Source organism: Moschus berezovskii, chromosome 26 (assembly GCF_049115385.1).
Source record: "Moschus berezovskii isolate FMDL1 chromosome 26, NW_MosBer_1.0, whole genome shotgun sequence".
Taxonomy (NCBI): Eukaryota; Metazoa; Chordata; class Mammalia; order Artiodactyla; family Moschidae; genus Moschus; species Moschus berezovskii.
In genome coordinates this window covers 48,574,157-48,596,128 of record NC_142485.1, presented here as the reverse complement: position 1 = coordinate 48,596,128, position 21,972 = coordinate 48,574,157, and the positions used below count along the sequence as shown (strand labels likewise).

General features: G+C 43.2%; 1 long non-coding RNA gene and 1 pseudogene across 1 annotated transcript in view; both read left to right on the top strand.

Annotated features, from left to right (window-relative positions):
* The window catches only part of LOC129536021 (uncharacterized), a 277,600-nt gene that overhangs the window by 49,607 nt on the left and 206,021 nt on the right, over positions 1-21,972 (top strand). The gene's annotated exons all lie outside the window — the stretch shown is intronic.
* Positions 2,662-21,972, top strand: part of LOC148773813 (ankyrin repeat domain-containing protein 26-like) — a 58,260-nt pseudogene continuing 38,949 nt past the window's right edge.

The window sequence follows — 21,972 nt, the reverse complement described above, 5'->3', positions numbered from 1 at the left end:
ACGCTTAACAAAATGCCCCTTCACTCTGCGTGATAACCTCCAGCACCCACAACTTCATAAAGCTGGATGAGACAATTGAGGCTGAGGGTTTAAAGTTACTATTTGAGCTGGGATTTGCACACGCATGGCCTGCCTGCCACCAAAATCTGACTCCTTCTCCTGTACCCCTTGGTTTTTATGGATCACTGTGGGGGTTAGTTTATATTCGTGCCAAATCAGTACTGGAACGGCCTTGCTGGGTGAGAGCTATCCCTCTTCCTCCCCAGGCAAACAGTCTAATTTGCAGGCTGAGATCACAATAGACAGGAGATAGATACATGGATCCGTAGACAAATGGAGAAAATAAATTGGTTGAAATATCTGAGGCACATTTAGGGGCTGCTGCTGCTGCTGCTAAGTCACTTCAGTCGTGTCCGACTCTGTGTGACCCCATAGATGGAAGCGCACCAGGCTCCCCCGTCCCTGGGATTCTCCAGGCAAGAGCCAGAGTAATAATTCCAAAGGATTGCAGCATCCCGAGCTTTGTCTTATCCACGTACTATTATGATCTCTCTTCTCAAAGCTGAGGGCCCAGACATGGCCCTTGGGTTCTGCCCTCCTACAGATATGGTTGATTTAAGCGTCTGAACGCCAGCATCCCACTTTCCTTTAGACAGATTTCTTGTGCTCTGACAGCTTCAGAAGCTAACCAGGGAGCAAATGTGGACACAGCAACCCAAAGAATGCTTGGAGTTGCCAGCTGCACTTGCCTGGATCCTGGAGAAATAATTCTCCCTTCCCTCAGCCTCATTCACAGTCTGAAAACAGCCCCAGGGCCCATCCATGTCCGTGATAAAGAATCTTCTCTCTCCACCCCACACACACCCAGGTTCAGACCTGGGCCAATTTCACCATCTTTCAGCTTGGCTGTTGCCTGTCCTGCGGTATCAGAAATGATAGATTGACGCTACACTGTGAGTTTGGATGAGAATGTGCTCCTGAGCAAATGTGTATTTCCTGCTGCTTCGCAGCCTCAGCCACTACCAGGGAAGAGAAAAAAGTTCATCGCGCTTTCCTAGGAGCCAGGCTGAGGCAGGTTGAACATCCACTCCAGCTGTTCTCCACTCCTGGGATACGTTTAATCAGAGCACAGTGTGTCAGCCGCACAGACACAGGGCAGGAGTCCCCTCCCCGCCGGGAAGTGATAACAGCCCATGACTGCATGCATGTCAACCCGTCCCCCACCCATCGATATGGACAGATCAGTGACTGAGGGTCTTGAGCTCTTTTTCCCTCCAGTGAGGATCCAGCTCCTGGCCTCACCATGTGATGTTTATACCCGGGTAATGTCACTGGCAGCTTTCTCTGAACCTGACCATCTAGCACCCATGACCTGAGGTGCTGCGAACTCTCCCCCTTCACCTGCAGGCAAGCCATTTGCTTTCCGCTCCTCTCCACTCTGGTGGCAGAGAGAACAGTTCCACAGAGTGAGGGAGCAGAATCGAGGCTGTGGCGAGGAGGAGAGCGTGGGAGTGGGGGGTGGGGTGGGCAGCTCCTTCAGGGTGTTTGGTTGTGGGGCGGGCACCGTTGAGACTGCAGGGGAAGGGGGCAGCATAGTTGAGGGAGAGGTGGTTTTGTTTTTTGTAATTTATTTTTAACTGAAGGATAATTGCTTTACAGTATTGTGTTCCTTTCTGCCAAACATCAGCATGAATCAGCCACAGGACAGAGGGCTTTTTTGTTTTGGAAGATGGTAGCCATCCTGGTCAAAGCTTCTTGGTCTCTGCTGTTCCTGCTGTCAGACGCTGTTTTCCCATGTAGACTAGCTTCCCTGTTAGCTCAGCTGGTAAAGAATCCACCTGCAATGCAGGAGACCCCAGTTTGATTCCTGGATCAGGAAGAACCACTGGAGAAGGGATCAGCTGGCTACCCATTCCAGTACTCTTGGGATTCCTTGGTGCTCAGCTGGTAAAGAATCTGCCTGCGTTGCAAGAGACCTCGGTTTTATCTCTGTGTTGGAAAGATTGCCCTGGAGAAGGGCAAGGCTACCCACTCCAATATTCTGGCCTAGAAAATTCCATCGACTGTATAGTCTATGGCATAGCAGAGTCAGACACCACTGAGTGACTATCATTTTACTTTTCATGCTTTTAATAAATGGCCTTTATTGTATTGAGGAAGTTTCTATTTTTTGAATTTTTTTAAATCATAAATGGGTTTTGAATTTTGTCAAGTGTTTTTTATGCATAGTCTTCTAATTCTTACTTGAATGTTGGTAGAATTGAGCTTTGAATCCATTTGGTCCTAAGCTTTTAACTTTGGGGAATTTTTTTTTTTTTTAATTAATATTTGAATCTCCTTATTTGTTACTGGAGTGGTGAGTTTTCCCTTTTTTTTTTTTTTTCTTTCTTGCTTTAGTCTTGACGGGGTGTATGTTTCTCAGAATTTATCTATTTCTTCTAGGTTCTCCAAATTGTAATTTTTCATCAATAATAATGGTCCCTTATGATTATACTGCTTTACTTCTAAGGTTGTAATGTCGCTTTCCTTTGTGTGTTTATTGCAGTTTCCTCTCTTTCCTTCTTACCTTAGGTAAAGGTTTATTGATACTGTTTCTTTCTTTCGAAAAATGCACTTCCAGTTCTTGCACATGCAAACTGGGCATTCTGGCACCCGGGCAATGTGTTTAGAGGTGTTGCTTAGCAATGATCATTCTGGGATGAAAGATTCCAAACCGTTGAGCTTCCCAGCTGGGAGGTTGTGGTGGGACGGCTCTGGCTTACCTGTAGTGCTCGTGTTGGGTTTAGGAGACTGTGAAGAGCCGAGGGGGAGGGGAGGTGTGTTTGGAGCCCATAGGCTCTGCGATGAAGAAGATTTGGGGCTACAGGAGTAAGAAGGGTGTGTCGCCCTTCGGCTCCTCCATCAGCCCGGGGAGAGACAGAAGTCATCATGGAACCAACTTCCAGCCCAAGTACCACATCCGAGACAAGGACCTCGGAAAGGTCTACAAAGCTGCCAGCGTAGGCAATGTAGCCAAAGTGCAACAGGTTCTGTTGCTCGGAAAGAATGGCCTAAATAACAGGGACAAGATGAACAGGTAAGCGGGGTGGAAGGGGCTGTCAAGGGTCCCTCCTGTGAGTTTCCCCCCCAAGGCTCGCAGACACCTTTGTGGAATCCAGCACCCCACAGGCTTGATAGGTTGCAAAAACCTTAACTGGTTTTGGACCCGCTTATAATTTTCCTTAGAGAGAACTTTACTGGTCGTTTGAAAAGTTATTTAAGTGAATGTCAGTAATCACAGAACTGAAATAAAATATGAACAGCATCTTTGTTTCTTTTTCTTCTTCCTCCTCCTTTTCATTTGTCATTATGCATGCATTAACATGATGTACTCATGAGTAAGAACTCTCAAGTTCTATCACCCTCAAGAAATCCTCTGGAACTTCCTCGCTCTCACATTGTTTTTCTCATGCGATTTGTGAAAACTCTTCTTCCCATGGATCGTCCATTGTGGATATTGGCAGTGGACAGATTTTTGATGCTGTCAGCACCTAATTTTTAATGTACACATTTTTATATCATAATGTTATATAGTACAGAAAACTGCATAGTGAGAAAAATAATCCCCATGACAGGTCAACTTCTGGGTTAAAAATTCTTCGGATACAATTCAGTATACATTTTATATCAGTGTACACTTCTGTGTATATGTTCCTTGCTGAAGGACCTTTTAGAAGACAGCATTGAAGTAGGAAGGTGACTGTGTCTTTGAATAGGAAGGCATTCTCTTAGGATATATGGTCTTCCCATATTTAAACCAAATAAACGTATCGTGGTTTTAAAGATTTTGGGTTACACATGCTGTCTTTACTTGTGATGAAACGGAAAGTTTTGTATAGTAGACAAAGATTTGCCCTTTTAGATATCAAAATTTGCTTGGAGACATTTTCTATTAGAGAAGATAAACTATGTGTAGATGGTGGAGAAATAACCTGGTAACTATTTAGAGAAAAGTAACTGGATTTTTATCTCACCAAAAAGTTTTAGATGGAGTATGGATCAAAACTTTTAAATACACAGGGTGAGAAAAGTACCAAAAGAAAATGGAAATTCCTATTTATATGTTTTTTGTGTGCTGACAAAGACCTCTCTTTTCTGGTTCTGCTGTTTATTAACCTTAATATTTTTTAAATTGGATGGTAATTGCTTTACCATGTTGTGTTGGTTTCTGCTGTACAACATCATAAATCAGTTGTAAGTATACATATATCCCACCCCAGAGACCTTTCTAAGAATGATTTCAAAGGCAAGAATTCTGGAGTTTCCTGGGTTTCTGCACCAAAAAAAAAAAAAAAAAAAAGTAAAAAAAAATCTGAAAGTTGTTTTAGGAACCCTCCAAATTTAAAAATCTCTGTAGCTCAAGCTGTCTGTAGGGAAGTTGAACGAGCACAGGGCTTGTCTTTCTGGCACTAATAGGAATGTGGCACAGATAAAAATCATTTGTCACTTTCAACTTATTTTAGAATTTTTCGTGAGGATTGGTATCCTGTGACAACTTTCAGGCTTTTCAGAAGTCAAGGGAATCTTGGGAATTTCCTGGCAGTCCAGTGGTTGAGACTCACTGCTCTGGGCCAAGGGTTTGCTCTCTGGTGAGAGAACTAAAATCCTGCAAGCTACAAAGATATATTGTACAACATGGGGAATATAGCTAATATTTTATAGTCACTTTAAGGGCAGTCTAACCTTTCACAATTGTGGATCACTGTGTTGTGCACCTGTATTATATAATAACATATAAGATACATCATCTCTAAAGCAAACTTAGGCGAAAACACCTCATGGTAATTAGACCAACAGGAAAAACGAGAAATGAACAAACAAAAATGCTACAATTTACAGTTGTAAAGACTGTGAATTATAAATTATGTTCCAATGTCAGAGACGTTAAAATGTGAGAAAATGAGCATATTCAAATCATCGAAGTACAAGGTTGTCTCTAATCCTCAAAACATATCTGCAAAGGAGGTGTAACATCCTTTGACTTCATTCAGATGTTGTCCTTGTAAGAGAGTAGTAATAGTAGTAAGTCTGATAATATACTCTAACAATTACTAGCTGTTATCTGTGCCAGGAACGGTTCTGAACCCTGTGCATGGATCTCACTGAAGCATTGCAGCAGTGTCCTGTGAGATAACTGCTACTATCTCTCCATTTTGCTGATGAGGAAACTGAGGCACAGAGAGGCTGAGTGGCAGCTACTGAGTGACAGAGTGAAAGTCAAAGTCAAACCCAAGTTGAGCTGAGTCTCGAGGTCTTGTGCATTCTATTCAAGTAGACTGTTCTTTCATTGCTGTGTAAGAGGAGCTAAAGGTAATATATGCTGCTCTTTCTCCAGAAGAAAACAAAATATTTGTTTTAGAGCGATGGGGTACCATGCTATTGAGTGTTTTCAGTCACATGAACAGTTGTTTGTTTTGAAACAGTTATGCTACAGTTTCCAAAACCTGCTCTTGCTTTCGTAGGACTGCCCTCCACTTGGCCTGTGCCAATGGCCATTCAGCGGTGGCCACTGTCCTCCTGGAGAGAAAATGTCGGCTTGACCTTGGTGATCATGAAAGCAGGACGGCGCTGATGAAGGTATGGGGCAGTGACCCGTGTCCCCACGAGATGGATGCGGTTTAACCACTAAGACTGAAAATGACTTTATCTCATTGAAATATAGGGGACTGGGGAAGCTTGTGGACTGTTTACTTTGCATTCCTAGAATTTACACTCTGTTTCTCGGCACAACACTGACAGGCCGTGGAATGCCAAGAGGAGGAGTGTGCGACTCTTCTGCTGGAGCGTGGTGCCGACCCGAATGTCGTGGACGTCTGTGGCAACACCCTCTCCACTACGCTGTCTTTTGCCACAATTTATCACTCACAGCAAAGCTGCTTCCCTCCAATGCCTATATCGACGCCAGGAACAAGGTATCAGTTAGCTAGCTTTATTTATCAAATGTTTGTGAAGCATTTTCTTAATCTACAAGTGTTTTATTTACAACAAAATGTAAATAGGTAAACTGAGTAGTGCCCATGAGGCGCTGTTACCATGGAAACAGTTGCAAACCCGAGTCGGGGGCAGGGGTGAAAAAAATTGGTGCCCCCAGAAAGGGCAGAGCTCTGTCTGCCAGCCACCGTTCTACCCCAGAAGGAAGCTTTTCCCATTAGAACGTGCGTGGGAGTGAGTGGTAGGCTCCGAGCCCACAGAAAATGAAGGCTTGCGGGGAGTGAAGTGATGTGGGGACTGGCTGTCTACAGGGGCTCAGGGAATGTGCCCCGCTGGGGGTGGGCAGAGGAGGAAGGAGACCCAGTGCCCAGCAGGGGGAGCTGGGTGAGTGCAAGTGGGCCTGGGAGGCAGCAGGCCTGCAGCCCTGAGCCCTCCAGGACCCCGGGTTCTGAGATCCGGCTAGGCGGGTCAGGTCATGTTTGACACCCAGCAAGGGCGTTCACTTACACCTCGGGGTCTTCCACGCTCAGCCCCGGGGAGCTGCTCAGCGGGGTTGCAGCTGTGCCTGGGGAACTGCCCCTCCTGCTCTTTCTTCACGAAGCACGTGAAGTCTGGCCTCTGCAGCCCCGCCAGGGCCTCCCTCCATCTCACAGGTGGGCTCAGTTGTCCGTGTTTGGAAGCTCCACTCTTCCCTGAGTGAAAGTATTTTGAAGGAACCAAATTGTCTAAGATTTAACTTTAAATCATATTTCTCAAGCATTAGAGAGGAAAGCATTCCTGTATGTGTTCATGGCTGGTATTTGCCATCTCACCGCGCTTGTTAAAGGTAAAGCATTTTCCAAATATTTTCTCCCTCTGAAGGTTTTTTTTTTTCTTCTTCATTGTAATCAGTCTGAACTAACCCAGTGAAGCCAAATTTGCCTCAGTAGACTTTGTCTTAAAATTCAAACATAACGAAAGCATTTTACCACATAATAGACATCTTGCTGCTGTTGACAAATTCCCATTTTATGAAAAATGAGGGTAAAAGGAAAGGAAAAGGAGAGAGCAAGTGAAAAGTGCAAGTCAAGCTGGGATTTTGGCAGTTGGGAAATGCCAAGAAGAGGATTTGTTTATTTTAATATTTATTTATTTGGCTGTGCTGGGCTTAGTTTCAGCATGTAGGATGTAGTTTCCTGACCAGGGGTCGAACCCAGGCCCCCTTTAGTGAGAGCACCGAGACCCAGCCACGGGGCCGCCACGGAAGTCGCGAGAGTTTAGCTTGTGCTTTTTATTCCCTTCAGTTGATATATTTCTGTGAAGTGCTTTTCAGTTTTCAGGGATAATAGTTGTTATTCTGAAAAAGAGTGTGAGTGACTTGTAAACTTGCCTATGGGCCAGTTTTAGGAAGACTGTGAGCAAAACAGACTGGCAGTGAACAGGTGGCGATTAAGTAGAAATTGAGAGAGAAGAACAAATAATTAACTGATATATTATCCTATTCTGGCAGAACCATCCACTGAGATAAGCGTCTAGACTCTGCTCTCCCATCTAGAATGTCTTGATGGGAAGGAAGTAAGGGGTTTATAAATAATGAGATCAGGTTGCCTTTTGGGTTTCCTAGTCCCTGTTCTACCACTGTGTACCCAGGAAAATTTTAAAAATTGCAGTTTTGATGACTCTTCCCTCTTGCACTTTTTTTTTTTTTTTCTTCAAACCTTCTCGTAAGAGAAGGAATTGGCCGTGTAAGTAAGAGATGAGACTGGAGTGGTTGCTGCACTAATTCTCAGCTATATTCTGCTGGTGAACCACAATTATTTGGGAAAACTTATGAAAAAAATCGGAGAAGGCAATGGCCTTCCACTCCAGTACTCTTGCCTGGAAAATCCCATGGATGGAGCAGCCTGGTAGGCTGAAGTCCGTGGGGTCGCTAAGGGTCGGACACGACTGGGCGACTTCACTTTCACTTTTTACTTTCACACATTGGAGAAGGAAATGGCAACCCACTCCAGTGTTCTTGCCCGGAGAATCCCAGGGACGGGAGAGCCTGGTGGGCTTCCGTCTATGGGGTCACACAGAGGTCGGACACGACTGAAGTGACTTAGCAGCATGAAAAAAATGTATAAGCCTAGGCTGTTCCTTGAAGATTTTGACTGAGTAAATGGAGGAACGCTTGGACGTGTGTATTTAGAACTATTCCCTTGATTGGAAGGACTGATGCTAAAGCTGAAACTCCAATACTTTGGCCACCTCATGCGACGAGTTGACTCACTGGAAAAGAGTCTGATGCTAGGAGGGATTGGGGGCGGGAGGAGACGGGGACGACAGAGAATGAGATGGCTGGATGGCATCACCGCCTCGATGGACATGAGTTTGAGTGAACTCCAGGAGTTGGTGATGGACAGGGAGGCCTGGCGTGCTGTGATTCATGGGGTTGCAAGAGCGACTGAACTGAACTGAACTGACTGAGAATCTGATCCAATCCTTGATGAATAACTATGGAGTGAATATATGTAATTTCTAAATGCACCTATCACAAAGGAAAGTAGTCTCTAGAAGCGCTGGAGTTTGATCAGTGCTAGCTACTTCCATCAGCTCCCTCCTTTCCAACGATATTAACCTGACTCTTTCTCTGCCCGTGTTTGAGACATTAAAAGGAGGATCTTTGGCTGTATCTATGGGCTTGAACCAGAGCTCCTTTTCCTTCCAACCACTCATCATTCAGTGACAGTCCGAGAGTCTTTAGAGATTTGCTCATGGTGAAGTCACTTGGTCTGTAGAGTCTGACCCTTTAAGACTTTTGCACCAAAGCGTCTGCCTGCAGTGCAGGAGACCTGGGTTCCATCCCTGGATCAGAAAGATCCCCTGAAGAAGGACATGGCAACCCACTCCAATACTCTTGCCTGGAAAATCCCATGGACAGAGAAGCTTGGTAGACTACAGTCCATGGGCTCGCAAAGAGTCGGACACGACAGAGCAACTTCACTTTCTTCACTTTCACTTATCATCCAGGTCATTAGGTCAACAAATGTTTGTTACCAACAGGGTTTTCCTGACTACAGTAATAGTAACTCATGAGCCTTTTTTGGTGTCAGCTGCAGGACAGACTCTTGAAAGGATTGCTGATCCCTGGCATAGGCAGATGAGAGCTTTAAAACCTGTGAAGTGAGTAACAGTACAGAGGGGAATTGTTTTAAGCATTTATTTTCAGCAGGCTTGGAAAGTCATTATCCATTCGATTAACAATGTAGAAAAATTCTAGAGCCAGATTGTAGTTTCAACAGGCAGTGGAAATATTCTTGACTGTGATTTCTGAGTCTTTTTAAAAGAATTTATGTTTACTTGAATTATGAGTCTTAATAGCTGTATTTGTTACATATTGGGACCCACTCTTTTTGTGAAACATATGATACTAAACAAAGGAAAGGTTTCAAGTATAAATATTTGCTTTAGACCCACCTGTTTGGAAACAGCAAAAATAAACCAAAAGTGGGCCATAGAGCAAACATGGCCCTGGATCTGTTTAGTGACCTCCACACCGTGAGTCAAGACTTGAAATTCAGGAGGCTCAGGCAGAAGTTCAGGCTTCTCCAAGGACCAAACCCGGACCCGCTTGCGCCCATCCTACTGTTTGGTCTGCGTGCAGAGGCCACCCCTTCTGTATGGGACATGTGTTTTCGGGGTTACTGGTCTCACCTGGCTTTTTTACTTCCTCAGCTCATCAGCTTTCCGTCCATAAGCATTTGAGTTTCCAATTTTTGACGGAGAGTTTATTTTGAGAAATATTCGAAGGTTTTAAAGACAGTCTAATTAATCTGTCATTGATTTCACATTTTAAAAGCTCTCTTAAGAACAGGATTGAATTTTTCAAATTAGAATTTTTAAGTTGATTGTGGCGGTTTCACACTGAATAATTCTCACAAGCACACAAGACTGTAAGAGCACAGGGAGAGCTCGTGGAAGAGCAACTCCCCGAGAAAATGTTGAGCGTGTATTTATTGGAAATTTTATGTAGCAATCTTTAACTAAGAGCAGTAAAGCAAGACAGACACCAGAATTCTAGGATTTTGGAAGCTTCCTACTGGTGGTCCGGAGGTAATCACACGAGAGTCATCAGGAAGGGTCTTTGAAGATAAGGTGGGGAGGGCACTCATTCTGCATGCAGTTAGCATCTAGCTAATGCTGACCTGTCAGCCAGAACGTCTGACTTAAGGAAGGGAGGTGGAAAGAGCAAGTAAGGAAGAGAGAATGAGTAGGATTAAATTCCAGGAGATATTTCTGAGAAAGCAGTAAAACAGGGTTCCCACAGTTGATTTTTTGGAAAAAAAAAAGTTTCTCTCTTTTCATGTTGATGTACAGAACAATAATCGCACTGGAATGTCTGTAAACCTTTTGAGTTTACTCATGGTTCATCCTTGGATAGGGTATGCATGCTACAGTTCACTTCAGTTCAGTCGCTCAGTCGTGTCCGACTCGCCGCGACCCCATGAAGCACAGCACGCCAGGCCTCCCTGTCCATCACCAACTCCCGGAGCTCACTCAAACTCATGTCCACTCTACCTCAGCATTGTTCCTAAAATACGCCGTTGATACAGTAGCTAAGGGATACCTGCACCCCCTGCATTGGGAGCTTGACTCTGAGCCACTGGCCCACCAGGGAAGGCCCAGGGGAGGAGCATATTAAAGAGAAAGAAGGTGCACAGGGCGATGAGGAGTGGGGGGGGCTCTCTTTCATTTACTGTCTGACTTTTATTTTTAAGTTCAGAGAATCTATTGCATGATTTTAATTTCAGTTTAGAAGTAGGTTAACTGTATACATCAGAAATGGTTTTCCCTGTTTTCCAGGATGACCTGACACCACTGTTAGTCGCGATCTGTGAAAGGAGAGGGCAAATGGTGGAGCTTTTAGTAATGAACAAAGCAAATATACTTGCAGTTGATAAGAAGAAAAGGTACCGTTGTTCATTTTCTTTTTAAAACCCTTAGTGCTGTTCTAGGATGGTAATATCAATATTAAATGAATAAGAGGATTCATTTGTGATCAACACGTCATCACTTAAGTAGATAATCAATTATTCTGACTGACTCATGAACAATATATAGCAGGAATATATAGCAGGAATCATATTCCTTTATAATATTGACTGATGTCATATGCAGCCTGTTTTTTTGTGTGTTTGTTTTGTCGATCTTGTAATAGCTGAGAGATTTCAAATTAGTTTTATTAGCTTTATGAAATATGGGTTCTGCTTTTTAGTTTACCTCATGACAATATCGGGTTTCTTCATTCTTTTAAAAGGATTCTTTCACCTCTACTTTGTATATATGTATTTTTAAAAGATGCAAAGTAAACCTAAAAGATTTGATTTAGTCTTTTGGATAACTCTTTGCTTTAAATTACTTTCTTTGAAGCATGCTGATATTATTAGGTTGCAAAATAGTCAGATACAACATAGCGACTAAGTAACAACATCCACAAAACGAGATTATTACTCACTGTCAGCAGATCCTGTGGGCTCATCAGTTTTTATCCTTTTTCATTTGAGTCCATTTTGATATTTTCATTTTTTTTTTTTATTGGAGGCAAATTACTTTCCATTAATATATTGGTTGGTTTTGCCATACATTGACACGAATCCGCCCCGGGTGTACATGTGTTCCCCTTCTTGAACCCCCCTCCCACCTCCCTCTTCCCCATATCTTCCCTCCAGGTCATCCCTGTGCACCAGCCCCAAACATCCTGTATCATGCGTCAAATCTGGACTGGTGATTCATTTCACATATGATGATATACATGCTACAATGCCATTCTCCCAAATCATCCTACCTTCACCCTCTCCCAGAGTCGCAAAGACTGTTCTATAGACCTATGTCTCTTCTGCTGTCTCGTATACTTTTTAATACAGGTAGAAGGAAGAAAGATAGCTTTGATTGGATAAACAGTTCCTTTAACAAAGACAAGTCAGAGTGGACGATACAGATGCAAATGATGGACTTTAGATTCAGACTAGGTTCAGTAGGAATTGATTAGGGTTATTTCTCATCAGCAAATAAGTTTCCTGATACGAAAGGCAAATAGTACTGCGTCTTTCAAAGGTGCCGGTGTGTGAGAAAGATTTTATATATAGTATTTCTTTTTAGGTGCCTAGCACATGCTCGTCCACACCATTACCTGCCACCGTGACTATTTTTATTCCCATTATTATCAATATTTTTGGTTTAAGCCTGAAAGTAGCCTTTCCTTAACCCAAGCTCTAGCTGACTTTGAAGCCGAATATGTCAGACTAAGGAGGAAATGGGGAATTCATCCCTTAAATAGTCACCTGCCTCAGATGAGTGACCTCAGCATCGTTTCTTGTCCATCAAGGACTTTCTTATTATTTTTAAAAAACATTTATTTATTTATTTGGCTGCGTGGGGTCCTAGTTGTGGGAACTCTTAGGTGCAGCATATGGGATCAAGTTCCCTGGCCAGGGATGGAACCTAGGCCTCCTGCATTGGGAGCCTGGAGTCTTACCCACTGACCCACCAGGGACTTTTGAAATAGTAAGTGCTGCTACCTGGCACCCCAGTGGGACAGGAGGCTTCTTTTTCATCCCTTCATTTTAGCCTTGGAGGTAATTTACAAAGATGAACACTTGAGCCTGTAAATGGTCAGCTCTTCATGAAAGGGCAAGGCGTTCACTTGGTAAAGCAAAATTAACTGTTTAAGTAAGTTAACTCAACTTCCTAAGGCTGAAGTCATCTCTCTGTTGTTTTAGAACAGCCCTCATGCTTGCTGTCAAGTATGAATCAGCAAATGTCATCAGATTGCTTCTTCAGCAAGGCGCTGACATCTTTTCCCAAGATGTTTTTGGATGGACTGCAGAAGGATATGCTGTTACTAGTGGTTTTAATATGAAAATGTTCACATTAAAATGCCACTTCTCACTAAACTGCAGCCAAAAATAGTTTTACTTGTTACTTGCTACATGACCGGTGAGAGTCCAGTTTGGTGCAGGCAGTTTGGAGAATGGTGGAGAGATGTTCCCCCTCAAGAGCTGAAAGCCAAGCAAAGGCCAATTAGTGACTCTTGGCTGTGTGCTTGGAGTGCTTTATCTCAGGACATGTAGACCTTGATCCTGAGAAAGCTTGACATGAGCCATTTCATTCCAAGTCTGACCTCTTGGTATGGCGTATGAACAGTGTCACGGTTGTGGTATTTCTAACTAGTTCTTTGGGTCTGTAAAGATTTAGTTTAGAAGCAAATCCTTTGTTTTCCCTTGGGGACTTGCCTCTCTCTAGGCTTCCCCTTGAATTTTCCAAGAACCCGGCGGAGTCCCTAAGATCAAGGAGACGGTCCTCTTCCGGAAGTCATTTGGAAGGGAGAAAATAGTTCTTTCTCCTCATTCTGCCGCTCGCATTGATTCTGCTGCTGCAGCGCTGCTGCTCCAGCTGGTCTTGACAGGGTCTGCTTGGCAGCTGGATCTGGAGTCTGGATGTAGCTCTCTATAAAGACCTTTAATAAAATCATTTTCAAAGGAAAGAAAAAAGAAACTCATCCTGCAGTGGGCTTACGGCTGACCTTTGCTCCCAGGCCGCCCCTGCGGGTCCAGGTTCCCCAGCCTTTAAGGTGATGCTCATTTCGACTCCAGAGTGAGAGCTCTTTGTTCTCACACGTGTGCTGTGCTTGTCGCTCAGTCACTGTGGCAAACAAAGCACCAGCAAGCAGTTCGGGCAGCTGGGCCTCCTGGCTTCCCCCCTCACTCAGAGACCTTATATGGAGCCCACGCGTAAGCCTAGATCTGCACGATGAGGTGCCCTTGAGGCTCTTATTTATCTTTTCTGCTAGCAGATGGCAGTGGGGACCATTTTCAGCTGTCAGAGAGGGTCAAGTGCTCCTGCAGGGATTGAGCAGACTTCCCTTTCTCCTTTGTATCTAGACTTGAACCTCAAGGCGGCTTTCTGTCGTGTGGGGGCACCTTTTCTTAGGTCACAGGTTCCCTGTCATTCTTCCCAGAGTAGTGGATGCTGGCTTGCCTGAGATTCCCTAATTATGCTTGGCCCTTCGTGGGATCTGTTTCCTGTAATCATGAAAATCTTCCAACGGATTCCTATCTGCCTCCACCTTAAATGTTTTCAGAATCCGCCCCATAAGGAACCCATTCAGCAGAAATCCCTAAATCTCAAGTAAGATAGTTGGAATTCAGAGAGGTAAGCCCTGTCTAGAACTTGCAAGTATCCACTGTCAGAGTAGGGATATGTCTTCCAAATGAATTGGAGAGGAACATGGAGATTAAACATCATTGTCAGAAAGATCTGCTGGTTTAGAGTTTGAGTAGGTAGAGAAGGAAGAGTAGTGGTCCAGGCCAGGTCTTATGTTTAGTTTTCTGCTTTTGGTGTCATTAGCTGCAATAGTGGGGGATCATTCCATTCTCTAATGTAGTTAATTCGTATGTTATAAATAAATGTAGGTACACATTATATAAGAGCTGAGATTCCCTAAATTGCAAACCACAAAGAACAGCCAGTCACCAGAATTAATAACAGTTCCATGCAACACTTGAATGTTAAACGTATGAAAAAGGACATATTGGGATTCGCTTGGAATTCGAAAGTCATTCCAGCAGTAACATTCAGGAACAAATTATCCCATTCTTTGACAGTTCCTGCAAACATTTTGGGGGTATATGATCTCGTTAAATTCTATTAATCCTCTTCTGAAATAAGGTGGTAATATCCCAGTTGTGTAGAGGAAGACTGTGAACTGCAGAGAAACAGCTCCTCCAGGAACAAAGAGCAGCTGGTTATAGAGCTGGGATGTGCAAGCTCGAGAGATGTTTCATAGCCAAGCTGACTCTAGCAAATTATTGAAGCTGTCCTGCCCTGAGTTCATGACTGCTTCATCTGCCTTTCACTTCAGTTCAGTCGCTCAGTCGTGTTCGACTCTGCGACTCCGTGAACCACAGCACACCGGGCCTCCCTGTCCGTCACCAACTCCCAGAGTTTACCCAAAATCATGTCCACTGAGTCTTTGATGCCATCCAACCATCTCATCCTCTGTCATCCCCTTCTCCTCCTGCCTTCAGTCTTTCCCAACATCAGGCTTTTTTCAAATGAGTCCGCTCTTCACATCAGGTGGCCAAACTATTGGAGGTTCAGCTTCAACTTCAGTCCTTCCAATGAACACCCAGGACTGATTTCCTTTAGGATGGACTGGTTGGATCACCTTGCAGTCCAAGGGACTCTCAAGAGTCTTCTCCAACACCACAGTTCAAAAGCATCAATTCTTCTGTGCTTAGATTTCTTTATAGCCCAAATCTCACTTCCATATATGACTACTGGAAAAACCATAGCCTTGACTAGATGGGCCTTTTTGACAAAGCAGTGTCTCAGCTTTTTAATATGCTAAGTTGGTCATAACTTTCCTTTCAAGGAGTAACCGTCTTTTAATTTCTTGGCTGCAATCACCATCTGCAGTGATTTTGGAGCCCAAAAAACAAAGTCAGTCACCGTTTCCACTGTTTCCCCATCTATTTGTCATGAAGTGATGGGACCAGATACCATGATCTTAGTTTTCTGACTGTTGGGCTTTAAGCCAACTTTTTCATTCTCCTCTTTCCCTTTCATCAAGAGGCTTTTGAGTTCCTCTTCACTTTCTGCCCTAAGGGTGGTGTCATCTGCATATCTGAGGTTATTGATATTTCTCCCGGCAATCTTGATTCCAGCTTGTGCTTCATCCAGCCCAGCGTTTCTTATAATGGCCTCTGCATGTAAGTGAAATAAGCAGAGTGACAATATACCTTTAGTTTCTTCTTTACTACATTCTAAATAAAAGTTTATAGAACTTAAAAACTTGAAATGTATGGGACAATTGAAGCTTTGATATTATCTCTGACATTGTCTGAAATGATCTAAGAATTTGGTAGTTGTTTTTCATATCAGTGTTAAAATATTATTTATCACATTTTTCATACATAGCTTTCGCCAACTGATTTCTGATTATAAGGAAAAGAGACCTAAAACTTCTCCTGAAAATAGTGACCCAGGTACATCATCTGATACCAAATTACTCTTGGTGGTTCTCCCATAGATAAAGTAGGAATGAGGAAGTTTCAATAATGAAAAAACTATGAAAACATTAGTGTAAATTGCATGCATATTTTATTTTCTCAAGTAATTTCTTTATACTCTAGTATTCAGAATTCTTTAAGAAGTTAATTGTAGGTGATTTAACATCAAGGACAGTATTGTCTGAAAAGAAATCCATCTATTTAATATTGCCCCCAAAGTCCTACATTAGATCCTTGTCTAAATGAGAAGACAACAAATTAAGTGAGTATGATGTATATTTCATCTAGAGTCATAGTATATGTAGCAGATTGGACTTCTTATGAAAGTGAACTTTCATTTTTAGAAATGGTTTGCGTTTAGTGAATGAATAGGTAGTAGTTACTGTGTAGTGATTAGTCTCACTAAAATCGTTACCCTCATTAAAACTGGGAACCCGAATAACCCCTTCCTGGTAGAAGAAGAAATGATAAACCATAACTAACTGCACAGCTGAGCCAGTGTGCAGCATAGTAGTGAGAGATTATTTCTGAAAGATACCTACCAATAGTACAGAAGGAAAAAAAGCAATGCCTGGTTGAGAACCAGTTATTTTGCCTAGTGTTGTACCAAGCAGGTCTAGATTACCAACTTCATTCCTTACAGATCCCGAGAGAGTGAGATCGGTTGGCTTCATTAGGACCAGATATTTTCTTTTGTGTGTTGGACAATTGTCATGACAGTATAATTTTGTAAGAACAAGAGGTTCTCTTGCCATCAGCTAAAAGATTATCATAATAGATATTCAAATAGAACAACTTGGGACTCTGCACATTCTAATAAAACACAAAAGTACTTTGCATTCACAGAAACAGCATTAGGTCCACTGTGTGTGGCATCTAGCACATTGTACAGGGTATCCAAGGATGCCTTTAAATGAGTCGACCTCTATCTAATCCAAGGGGGCTTCCCAGGTGGCTCAGTAGTAAAGAATCCCCCAGCCAGTGCAGGAGATACGGTTTGATCCCTGTGTCGGGAAGATCCCCTGGAGAAAGAAACGGCAACCCACTCCAGTACTCTTGCCTGGGAAATCCCATGAACAGAAGGGCCTGGTGAACTGTAGTCCCTGGGGTCACAAGAGTCAGACACGACTTGGTGACTGAACAACAAAAGCATCCATCAGAGAACTGTAGGCTGGTTTAACACACTAGTCAGAGGAGACGCAGAGATGACAGTGTCTTGGTCTTCAGTACGCTCAGAGTAGAATAGAGTTTTCTCTGGTTAATTTCTGTATTTTTCTAAACAAAATTTTCAAAGAAAGCACGCTTATTTGTTCACTTGTTCACTAAACAGATAACTTGCAGGTGTCTTTTATGTACTCGGCATTGTTCTGATGTCACAGGGTGCAAACATTTCAAAATCACTGCCCCTGCCCTCCAGGCTCAAGCTTGCAGTGCTCCTCTCCCCGTGGAGTGACTGCCTGTGAGTCATCCCTCCAGCATCAGATCATGACGACCCCTGGGAAACGTTGTCCCACAGCACCAGAGTCCGTGGCTCCCTGCCTCCTTCCCTCTCTCCCCTTGTTCGTCAGCGTAGGATGTGATGATGTATGCCTTCCAAGGTGAAAAAGCATGATTTCTATCAACATTTGCCATATAATGGGGAGGATTGATATAATGATGTCCCTCACGAGCACATAGCACTCTGTGGCCCATCCTGCTCTGTGTGGCCCAGATACTCTTGAGCAATGGAAGGAGAGAGTCTCAAGAGAGTCTTTTTAAACATATTAGTGTGTATATGCATATATATATATATATGGAACTTCTTTAAAAAGTCCAGCTTCTGTGCACCCTACTGCATGCTCACCACTGCAGGTCTAGTCCCCATTCTCACCACTGAGTTGACCCCCTTCACCTCTTTGCCCTCCCCCACCTCCCTTTCAAGAGATTATCCTTTCTAAGCCTGGAATGACTACATCTTTCATACTTCTCTTGCCTTTGGAAAGAGGGCCAGGAAGAGAAGACTTTTGTTTCCCATGTTTTACCGCACTCTGAAGTTCAGTGCCTGTAGACCAAGCTTCCCTGTGATGGGGCGTTTTCATCCTGAACTGAAGAGCCAGAGAAGTTGTCATGTCCCAGCAAGACACCTATAGTCTCTGTTCAGTGCTCCAGGCGATGGAAGTCCAGAAACACGGTGCTGTTGAAGTGTGCTATTGTCAGCTTATAGTGTTGATTCTGTTAATGGTATAGAAACATTTTCTGTCAGTCTCCTGGAGTTTGGTTAGGATTATGGCCATTGTCAACAGCAGTTCTTTCTTTGTGTGTGTGTTTTTTTTTTTTTTTGGTTTGCATTTGATGACTATAAAGGGGAGGCGTGGTTCTTAGGCATTAGTGGCCTCCGAGTATACTACAACCAATGTTCCCCTCCTCTAGTGTGGCCTCCAGGTGTGGTTTGAAAGGAATACTTTTAAACAAAGCCTCAGTCTTGAGGTTTTAATAGTCTGTATTTTTCTTCTGTTGATTTAAAACGTATCTTGCTTTTTTCTTTAATAGTGGATAAGAGTTCGAAAGAAGACTCTTTAAGGAGTTAGGATTTTATGGATGTTTTCAATTATATGTTTAACTAAGGGAACATGGAGAAGAGAAACTAATGTTTGTTGAGTGTTCTACTGTGGGTTAGACACTGCATTACGTGCTTAACATCTGTGACCTCATAGAGTCATCACCAGAGAAGGCAATGGCACCCCATTCCAGTGCTCTTGCCCAGAAAATCCCATGGCCGGAGAAGCCCAGTAGGCTGCAGTCTATGGGGTCGCGAAGAGTCAGACACGACTGAGAGCCTTCACTTTCCCTTTTCACTTTCATGCTTTGGAGAAGGCAATGGCAACCCACTCCAGTGTTCTTGCCTGGAGAATTCCAGGGACAGGGGAGCTTGGTGGGCTGACATCTCTGGGATCGCACAGAGTCTGACACGACTGAAGCGGCTTAGCAGCAGCAGCAGAATCATCACAGCAGCTTTGTAAAGTGTCCTACTTTTACTTCATTAGGTAACTGTGGTTTCAGGAGGTTAATGAATTGACCCTGGTTAAAATGAGTTGACCTGTGATTTGACAATTGGCCTTCCTGGCTCCCACGTCCACTCCCGTGGCCCTCAGCAGAGACTGAGAAGTACCCATGTAGCGTATAAGTTAAAGATATAAATTACTTCTTTGAATGGTATACATTTTAAGTTTCAACATTGTAGAGAAACTGCCTGTACTCCCTCTTAGAGTAAAGGAGAGAAGTGGTGTCATCTCAATAAGTGGTATCCCTGCTGACGGACCAAGACTCCCGTTTTGGATGGAATCAGATTCGTCTCTGAACCTTGAACAGACACTAGAGAAGGAAAAGCCTATTCTTCTGCTTTGTTTTCTGTCATCAGGTTTATTCCAGTTTGGGCAAACAATAATTATTTCAATCCATCAATTGGATTTTCAGTTCAGCTATTAGAACTTTTGGTGAAAACAAATGGGTTTTAGGCTCTGCTGATATGTTGGCTGTCACTCTGTTATGGAAACTAAGAATGAGTGTTAACTAGATATTTCATAGGTTAGGAAAGATAGAAGCAGAAATAGGTAACGACAAACATTTTTGGAGACATTCCTGGCAGCGCAGTGGTTAAGATGGTTAGTAAGACATCTTCCAATGTAGGCAACTGTGGGTTCAATACTCGGTCAGGGAAGCTAAGATCTCACATGCCTCGGGGTCAGACAGCCAAAATATAAACTAGAAGCACCATTGGAACTCATTCAGTAAAGACTTTCAAAGAGGTCCACATCAAAAAATCTTTTAAAAAAATTTTTTTTAAAGCTGTATAAAACAGGCCAAGTTTTATTCAAGTCAAGAAAGTTCATTTAATAAACAGACAAACTTTCACTTGTTTTTTTTTCTTTTGTTCAAAGAAATGAACTCATTAATTTTTATTGTGTGTTTTTGCTTTAAAGGTTTCCCAGAAAACCTGGCGTAGATTTAGGGCCTACATCAGATGATGAAGTCATAGATTTTAATACCAAGGTAAAGTGTTCGGTTGTGAAATTAGTTTTCCTGCTCTGAATTTAGTTTCGTGTAGTATTTACTCTTATGATTAGACAGTGGAAATGACAGATAGATTCAAGGGATTAGATTTGATAAACAGAGTGCATGAAGAAATATGGATGGAGATTCGTGACATTGTACAGGAGGCAGTGATCAAGACCATCCTGGAGAAAAATCAAAAAGGCAAAGTGGTTGTCTGATTAGGCCTTCCAAATAGCTGAGAAAAGAAGAGAAGCCAAAAGCAAAGGAGAGAAGGAAAGATAGCATTTGAATGCAGAGTTCCAAAGAAGAGCAAGGAGAGGTAAGAAAGACTTTCTCAGTGATGAAAGACTAGAGATCTCTTCAAGAAAATGAGAGATACCCTGGGAACATTTCTTGCAAAGATGGGCACCATAAAGGACGAAATGGTGGGGACCTAACTGAAGCAGACTACATTAAGATGAGGTGGCAAGAATACACAGAACTTTACAAAACAGACATTCTTGATGGAGATAACCAGGATGGTGTGATCCCTCACTTAGAGCCAAACATCCTGGAATGCAAAGTCAAGTGGGCCTTAGGAAGCATCACTACGAACAAAGCTAGTGGAGGTGATGGAATGGCAGCTGAGCTATTCCAAATCCTAAAAGATGATGCTGTGAAAGGCTGCACTCAGTATGCCAGTAAATCTGGATAACTCAGCAGTGGCCCCAAGACTGGGAAGGTCAGTTTTCATTCCAATCCCAACAAAAGGCAATGCCAAAGAATGTTCAAGCTACTGCATAATTGCACTCATCTCAAATGCTAGCAAAGTAATGCTCAAAATTCCCCGAGCCAGGCTTCAAGAGTACGTGAACCATGAAATTCCAGATGTTCAAGCTGGATTTAGAAAAGGCAGAGGAACCAGAGATCAAATTGCCAGCATCCTCTGGATGGTAGAAAAAGCAAGCGAGTTCCAGAAAAGTACCTGCTGCTGCTGCTGCTAAGTCACTTCAGTCGTGTCCGACTCTGTGTGACCCCATAGACGGAAGCCCACCAGGCTCCCCCGTCCCTGGGATTCTCCAGGCAAGAACACTGGAGTGGGTTGCCATTTCCTTCTCCAATGTGTGAAAGTGAAAAGTGAAAGTGAAGTCATGTTGGACCCTTAACGACCCCATGGACTGCAGCCTACCAGGCTCCTCCATCCATGGGATTTTCTAGGCAATAGTACTGGAGTGGCTTGCCATTGCCTTCTCCGAGAAAAGTATCTACGTATGCTTTATTGACTGTGCCAAACGATTTGACTCTGTGGATCACAACAAACTGTAGAAAGTTCTTCAAGAGATGGGAATACCAGACCACCTGACCCGCCTCCTGAGAAATCTGTATACAGGACAAGAAGCAACAGTTAGAACTGGACACAGAGCAACAGCCTGGCTCCCAATCAGGAAAGGAGCACAGCAAGGATGGAAATTGTCCCCCTGTTTATTTAACTCATATGCAGAGTACATCATGCGAAATGTCGGGCTGGATGAAGCATAAGCTTTAATCAAGATGGCGAGAAGAAATATCAATAAACTCAGATACGCAGTTGACACCACCGTGATGGCAGAAACCGAAGAGGAAATAAAGAGCCTCTTGATGAAAGTGAAAGAGGAGAGTGAAAAAGTTGACTTACAACTCAGCATTCAGAAAACTAAGATCATGGCATCTCGTCCCATCACTTCGTGGCAAAGAGACGGGGAAAGAATGGAAACAGTGACAGACTATTATTTTGGGCTTCAAAATCACTGCAGATGGTGACTGCACCCATGAAATTAAAAGACGCTTGCTCCTTGGATGAGAAGCTATGACCAACCTAGACAACATATTGAGAAGCAGGGACATTATGTTGCCAGCAAAGTTCTGTCTCATCTAAGCTATGGTTGTCCAGTAGTCATGTACGGATGAGAGAGTTGGACTA